This window comes from Onychostruthus taczanowskii, unplaced genomic scaffold, assembly GCF_017590055.1.
Source record: "Onychostruthus taczanowskii isolate IOZ18803 unplaced genomic scaffold, ASM1759005v1 scaffold42, whole genome shotgun sequence".
NCBI lineage: Eukaryota > Metazoa > Chordata > Aves > Passeriformes > Passeridae > Onychostruthus > Onychostruthus taczanowskii.
The window spans coordinates 5948032-5955217 of NW_024501682.1; the positions used below are offsets into that span (position 1 = coordinate 5948032).

Sequence of the window (7186 nt, forward strand, 5' to 3'; positions counted from 1 at the left end):
TCGGCCCGTCCCGGCGGCCTCGGGCCGCGGCGGCGCCCGGCTCGGACGGGAGGCAGGGAAAGGAGCCCCGGCAGCCCCCGTGCCAGCCGAGAGTCACCCCTCCGCCTGCCGTGCCGTCTCGCAGTTTATTAAAAATAATTGTAAACAAAAATCTGTCATAACTGGACTGACGAGTTGTGCTCTTTGCATCGCTCTTCTAAGGCGGTTGTCAGAGAAAATTCTGTGGTTCGTGTTTCACTGCGGCTGGAGCTGCTAACAGTACTTTTTTGGTGATTTCTGGAACTTTTTTTTTTTTTTTTTTTTGAGATGAGCTCTCTAAAGACATGTTTACATACTTCTGTCAGCAGATGCTTGCCTTGGATGGACGGAGAAGTGCTTTAAAATGTAGGTGGTGAAAACCCTCTGTGAAATGGGAGAGCAGATAAATACATGTATGTTGACAAAGTAACAAAGTGCAGATGTTCTAGGGAAAACAGACCTCTCCTTTATATGCCTAAATATAGACGTTGGTGCAGCAAAATGCTTCCACCTTATATAATGTTGAAACCCTTTTTTTTTTTTTTTTCAATTTAATCTCTTGATTAGAAGAAAATGATTATGAGCAAAACAAAAGCAATTAGGACAAGGTGGGGCCATGATCAGGTATCAGATGATGCTAAGTGTTCAGGCAGGTGAAAGAACACTCTTTTGAAATGCCTACACAGGTGGGCAGGATACACAGAAATAAAATTTCAGCTCATCTGCTCTTTATAGGACGTACATCTATCATTCTTGTTTTTCAAAATCTGCTAGTATTGGGAATCTAAATTAAAAAATAAAATCCTAAAATGTTTTTCTTTCATTTTTTGTTAAGCTAGGAAAAAGAATGATTCCACTTTTTGAAAGTTCATCCTTATCCCAACTACTTTATTGCTGCCAAGACTAATAGATCTGCAGTCCCTCTTGAGCTTTTAGGAATTGTCCCAGTTTCGTTTCACACAACTGAACTGCCCTGGAGGCTATTTTAAGCCATCACAACATCAGGTTCAGACAGTTCAGACATAATAATATATTATCACAGAACGTTCTGCATTGATAATTAAATGGGGATATGAAATTATCTTTCACCGTGGAATCAAAATATAATTAAGACACTTTCCCAAACTCCACTGGATGATAAACTTTCAGGTACACTGAGCAAAACAGTCCCCTAACAACTGTTTTTACTAGGCATGTCAGCATGCCAGAAACCAGCAACATATCATAACAACAAAATAATTTAATATAAGCAGAGATGCTATGAAAAAGAACAAGCTGCAAAAAATAGCTTGTTTCTTTCCTTGTAGATTCTGTGCCAGTGTCTTGTTTTATTGGGAGCATGGCTGGGTGACAGCTACTGCCCAGGGGTAGCTGGGCTGTCAGCTGGGGGGAAGGTCCCCTCACTGTGCTGCATGACCCTGTAAAGTTTGCAGCCCCCCTTTCTTTGTAGCTTGAGCAGGGACACAAATATGTGGGTTTCTCCCTCAGTGGGTTAAAACTTAGCATGTCCCATTGACATAATCCAAGTACAGTAAACAGAATTAAAAGATCAGAGAATGAGGCTCATTGTCTTCTGTGATACAGAAAGCAATAGTCAATGAAAGCATTTTCTGTGATCAAGGGTAGATGTTCAGTAATTTTTGGCGTTATACCATGCACAGATACAGTCCAAAGACACCTAACTGGTGATTCAAGTACAAGGGGAAACTGGACTGATGCCTTGTCAAAATCTCATTAATAATGCTGACCTTTCTAAATTGTCTTTCAGTTATTTTGAAATTCCTCTCATGTCCACCAAGATGGCTTTGCTCCTAACTTTCCCATACTTGCTCTCAGTGCCATTTACCCCAAATACCTCATCTGTCAACCTTCCTCCCCTTATCCACATGCTGTCTCAAGGTGTCCTTCAATTTGCACTGCTCTTCTGCTCAGTTGGTCACATCTGAAAGACAGAAATTTCCAAAGACATTGGCAAAACAGCTATGTGCTAGTAAATGTCATTCCCTCACCTGTGACTGTGTAGACATGTGCTCTCACTTTAGGCTGCTGTTGCTGGGAATTTGAGAGAGTTGCTTCCCCAGCTACAGAGCACTGACTCAGCGTCTCGGCTGTTACCTGCTCTTTCCCGGTGACCTTGTGCTGGTTCAGACAGAGCTTCTGCTACTCACTGCACATTAAAGTTAGCGCACTACCTACATGTGTTGATGATTCCTCTCCGTGTGGGGAGACACGAGGCTTGACTCCATTTCAGAAGGCTGATTTATTATGTTAGATATTATATTAAAATGCTACATTAAGACTATACTAAAAGAACAGAGAGATCAGAAGGCTCAACAAGAACGAACAGAACAGAATAACAAAAATCCTGTGACTGCTCACAGCCTTGGCACAGGTGGCTGTGATTGGTCATCAATGGAAAACAATCCACATGGACCAATCACGGATGCATCTGTTGCATTCCACAGCAGCAGATAGTAATTGTTTACATTTCTCTCCTGAGGCTCCTCAGCTTCTCAGGAGAGGAAAAATCCCAGCAAAGGATTTTCCATAATATCATGGCTACATACATGTTTATGTTATTTACTATGGCATTGTGACTTTCAAAATGGTTGCCCTCCTAGGTCTGTCATCAGTTACCTGGTAGACACTACATGGCAGTATTTTACAGCATTATCCCATCACTGTAGCTCGTTTCTAATGTACTTTATCACCTTGGCAAACTGTAAGTCAGCTCTTATGTGGATGGGAGGGAGAGGCCAGTAAGGAGCCATGTGGTTAGTTTTCCAGTGTGTAATTAGGAGCATATCCTCCCTAAGTGGCAATAGCTAAACCGCTGCTGTCTCCTCAGTGCCCTTTTCCAGTTTCTTACTTGAAATAGAAATTAGTGATCCAATTGACAGTGTATTTCCTTAGGAGAGTTTGTTTACAAAAATATTTACAGATCTCTTTAGTCACAAATTATAAGAAACTGTGTTAAGGTAATCGCAAAATAAACAAAATCTGCAGATAACTTATCCCTGTTTTGTCCAAAAAGCTTAGATTAAGAGATAGAAGAAGAAAAGCCAACAGATACCGCTCTGTAGTACTTTATAACCCTTTTTTGTTTCTCAGTATTTGCACTAAAACTGAGTAAATAGTTGGGTTTGGTTATAACATTTTAAGATGTAAAAATAAAATAATTATTCTTCTACACTGAGCTAAAACCAAGATTTTCTCAACCTTCCTCAAACAAATTAAGGAGGAGAGTCCCAAACTAGCCAGCAGTTTGCATTTGGAGGCATGTAGCAAGGATGTGGAAAACTGTTCTCTGAACTCCTGCATCCATGCTGGTTCTCTTGATATCCCTGCTTGGAACTGCAGCAGTTTGTATAAACAATTAAACACCCACTGGCCCAGGCACTCGAGTCTGAGTCAGTGTCCAATGAATGCCCCAATCATCCAGTGGTACTGCTGTTCCGTCTCTCTTAATATAGTTTTTGTTGGAAACATATCATGAGATCTCTGATTGAGACACAAGTGCTATCCTCATCAAGGCAATAGTATTTTTTGAAGAACAAGATTGTTTTGTAGATTAATACTGACCCTTGATTCCCATGAATGTAGTTATGCCATCATTGCTTTTTATGCATATTTAAAAGGCAGGGTAGAGCAGGTCTAGGTGTTCCCAGAAAACAGATTGTTTATGTCAAAAACCAATGCTGAAATAGTAAAAAATAAAAAAAATTAAAAAAAAAATAGAATAGATGTAGTAAGTAAGAACTATATTGAAAATCTTATTTTTTAAAAAAGAACAGCTCCCCCTGCCCTATCCTGACAGCTCCCAGGTGGGTTAGAGTCTGGAAGGCAGGAGAGAGCCTCCCAGGAGCTGCATGCAAAATAAGGACAAAGGTGAAGCATCACCAGGGTTATGTATCACAGGTTACTTCATCTCTCTGTGTCAGAACTATTTAAAAGTGTGAGAAGCATTATTTTGTTTTATTTTCTTTAAATTATGTTTATTAGCATGTGATACAATCTCGGTTCTCCCAACAGCCTGTCCTACTGCCCACAAACTGTGAGAAATACACAACACTCGCTGAGGTGTTACTCCCCAAGTGAGGGAGGGGGAAGGACTTTTGAAGCAAAACAAGGAAAATAATTTGGGCCTGCAAGATCTGCAGTTTGCAGGATGTCAATCAAGCTTACTATTTCTCTGCTTTGGGGAGAAAAAGTCTTCTCCTACTGTTTCCCAGGAAGGAACAGCTGCAAGAACTGAAAGTGTCTGCATCTATTTTCCTCAATAAACATGGGAATATTTAGTTTCAGCAAAACCAGATGGTTTACGCCCTGCGAATATGCTGGCATTTGACACCAGCAGCCAGTTTCACAAAGTGCATGCAGAGAGTGGGAAAGAACTCCTCTAAACTCTGGGACCTGACACAAGAAATGAAAGCTCTGAAGGCAGAAATGACAGATTGACTAAAAACCCAACCTTTATCCAGGGATCTCCAAGTGCTCTCTAAATATCATTAATCAGACTACATAACAGTCCATGAAGTGATTAAATTTTGACACACATTTCTTACACTGAGGGTTACACTCAAAATGAGAAGGTAAATAAGTTCCTCGGGGTTATGTGGTGAGTCATGGTCTGGTCTCCTGCATGCTCTGTCTACGTCTCTCCTCACTAATGCATCTCCAGTGTGCTGTGTCCTCAGCCATATTCCCAGGACACGATTTTTAAATGTGAAACCATTACAGTTAATGGCACAGGGACAGGACTGCAGTGTTTGCAGCATAAATCACCATAGCTGGGGCATCTGAGTGCTCTATGGGGAATTTATAACATGCTAAAGAGATTTATGAACAGCCCTCAAACCTCTTGCTAATGGCGGTTGCAGTGGGTGTTAAGTGACTGAAGATTCTTAATTATTTGATGATTTTTATTGATTTGTGTTATTATTGCTTAACATGACTCTGTAGTAACAAGGCATCTGTCAATCTGAGAGTGTTTTCCAGCCAGTGAATTATTAAAGTGTGTGATTCTTATAGGTGCTTACTGTTCTGCTGGACTGCTGGGAGGCTGATGTGGTTTGCTCAAGAATACTCATAGCTTGCAGGGCAAGGCTACAGAGGAGCTTTGGGCATCACATTCAGTGATGGATGCACCACATGTTCCTGAGCCAAATCTGCCCCTACTGACTCTCTGTAGGCTTGGGAAGGATCTCTTTTTACCTGCAGTTTCAGGGGGAACCTTCCCACAAAAGCACATTAATTCACAGGTTAGTGAAATATGTATTTACAGCGAATCACTAGGTATTGCTTCTCCTTAGAGCTACAGCCATGAGCCCTAAAGGGGTTCTAGTCCTGGTTCAGGACACAGCAAAGGTCTACAGTATCTCCTTCAGTCTCCTGGAGAAGAGCTGTGTTGTGCTCCAGTTTATCCCATCGTCTGCATGATGGAGGGTGTGCCACCGAGCACACCTGCCCTGCAGTTGAGGCAATGCTATAATTTAATATACTTTGTGATCAGCATTTTAAGAGTTTGAATTTGCTATTTCTCCATTATGTAATTACATAATAATAATAATTTAGCTAGCATAATATACGTGGAGTTTTGCTGTTGCTTCTTATGTAAATTAGAGATATTTAGCAATATGTTGCAAAATGGATATGTCTATTTCAGATTGAGATGTAAGAGGTTACTTTGATTCAGAATAAAATAAAAAGATGTTGGAAAGACCTATTTTATAAAGAAATGACTATTTAATTATAACTCTTTATCCCATGGCTTATTCACTAAAGTAGAAACTGCAGAGCTTCTAAGTGTTTAAATTTTAAAAGAAGACTAAACAAAGCCCCTCTGTACTTCTGTCTCTTTAGAGAAATTCAGATATTTAAATGTAGGTTCATAAACTGAAATTATATACAAATGGGGATTTGAGCCTGAATTTTGAAAAAGCAGCATGAACAACTAACTAAACATTAAGGAAATAGCTAATCTTTAGGTAGAAAAGAACACTTATTTTAGTTGTTAATCTGCTTATAAGAAAGAGAGACACTCTATATTTGAAGTGTGCTCCAGAAGAACTTATAAGGAAACTTAAAGTCAAATTTACATATCAAAATGTGTCAGACAGCTTGACTTCTGCTAAATTGTAACAAACACTTCTCATTCCTATTAAATTATGTGGCATTTTATTACCTATTAAGTAATCTAACTTAACCCTGTTGTTCCAAAAATAGTTCACTCACATTCAGTATGGCTCAGAACAGGAGGTGGGTGAGACCACAACAGTGAGTCACATTGACAGGTTTAAGCCTTGAGTCAGCAAAACCTGGCCTTACTCTCAGACCTGGGTGGGCTTGATTCAGGGTAGGCCATAGCTGTCATTTGAGTTTGGGATTGTACACTTGCTGTCCCAAAAGTGTATCCCAGAAACACACGTGGCCGTGGCTGGCCATGCTGCTCTTTCCCTGGTGCCAGCTTTGGCTGGCGTTGGTCATTCCAAGCTCCTGCTCTCCCACCCCACTGTGATTTGCCATCCTTGCCACTGTGCTGATGTGTTTCTGGGCCTGCACTGCAAGTCAGGTGTCTGCAGTGATCCCGATGAATAACAACTCCCTCTGGCTCTCTGGAAAGCAGTACCTTTAACCCACGTTGCTCTGGGTGACCTGGTGTACAGCAACCTCCCAAAGACGCGTGTCTCAGCCCAGCTGAGGACTGAACTCTGTGCTTTGAGGCTGGAACTGGCAGTGGCTGGTGGAGGGGGGGCTGAGCAGCCCCCAGAGCAGTGGGGTAGCTGTACCATCAGCGGGCGAGCAGGGAGGCTCCAGCCCCAGCTGCGGCTCTCGCATCCTCCTGAGTCATCCCCTGACTCCAGATAAGCGTTGCGCCTTATCGTGCCTCAGCCTGCCACCTGCAAATCAGTGATAACAACATTTAAATAATTCAGAAGAACGTAGCAAGGCTTAATGGAGGTTTGTAATATGTTTTAAACTCCTTACATACAGTAGTGTGGAATTTAAGGTATCGCTGTTACGGAGCGTGTTGCTAGTAGTGCTGTCTTCCTTTAATAATCCCTGCAAACTCCCTGTCTTCCTACTCTCATTATCAGTGCTAGGCTTTGGTGTCATTGTGTTGCTTGGACACCTTCTAATTTAAATATCATGTTTTGATTTCTGAGTG

At 41.3% G+C, this 7186-nt stretch overlaps 1 long non-coding RNA gene across 1 annotated transcript; it reads right to left on the minus strand.

Annotated features, from left to right (window-relative positions):
• Positions 1–549: 549 nt before the first annotated feature.
• Positions 550–6898, minus strand: LOC121340674. Its single transcript, XR_005953338.1, has 2 exons — positions 6647–6898; positions 550–1960 (listed from the first exon to the last, which is right to left on the minus strand). It is a non-coding gene; the product is annotated as an uncharacterized LOC121340674 (long non-coding RNA).
• Positions 6899–7186: the final 288 nt, after the last annotated feature.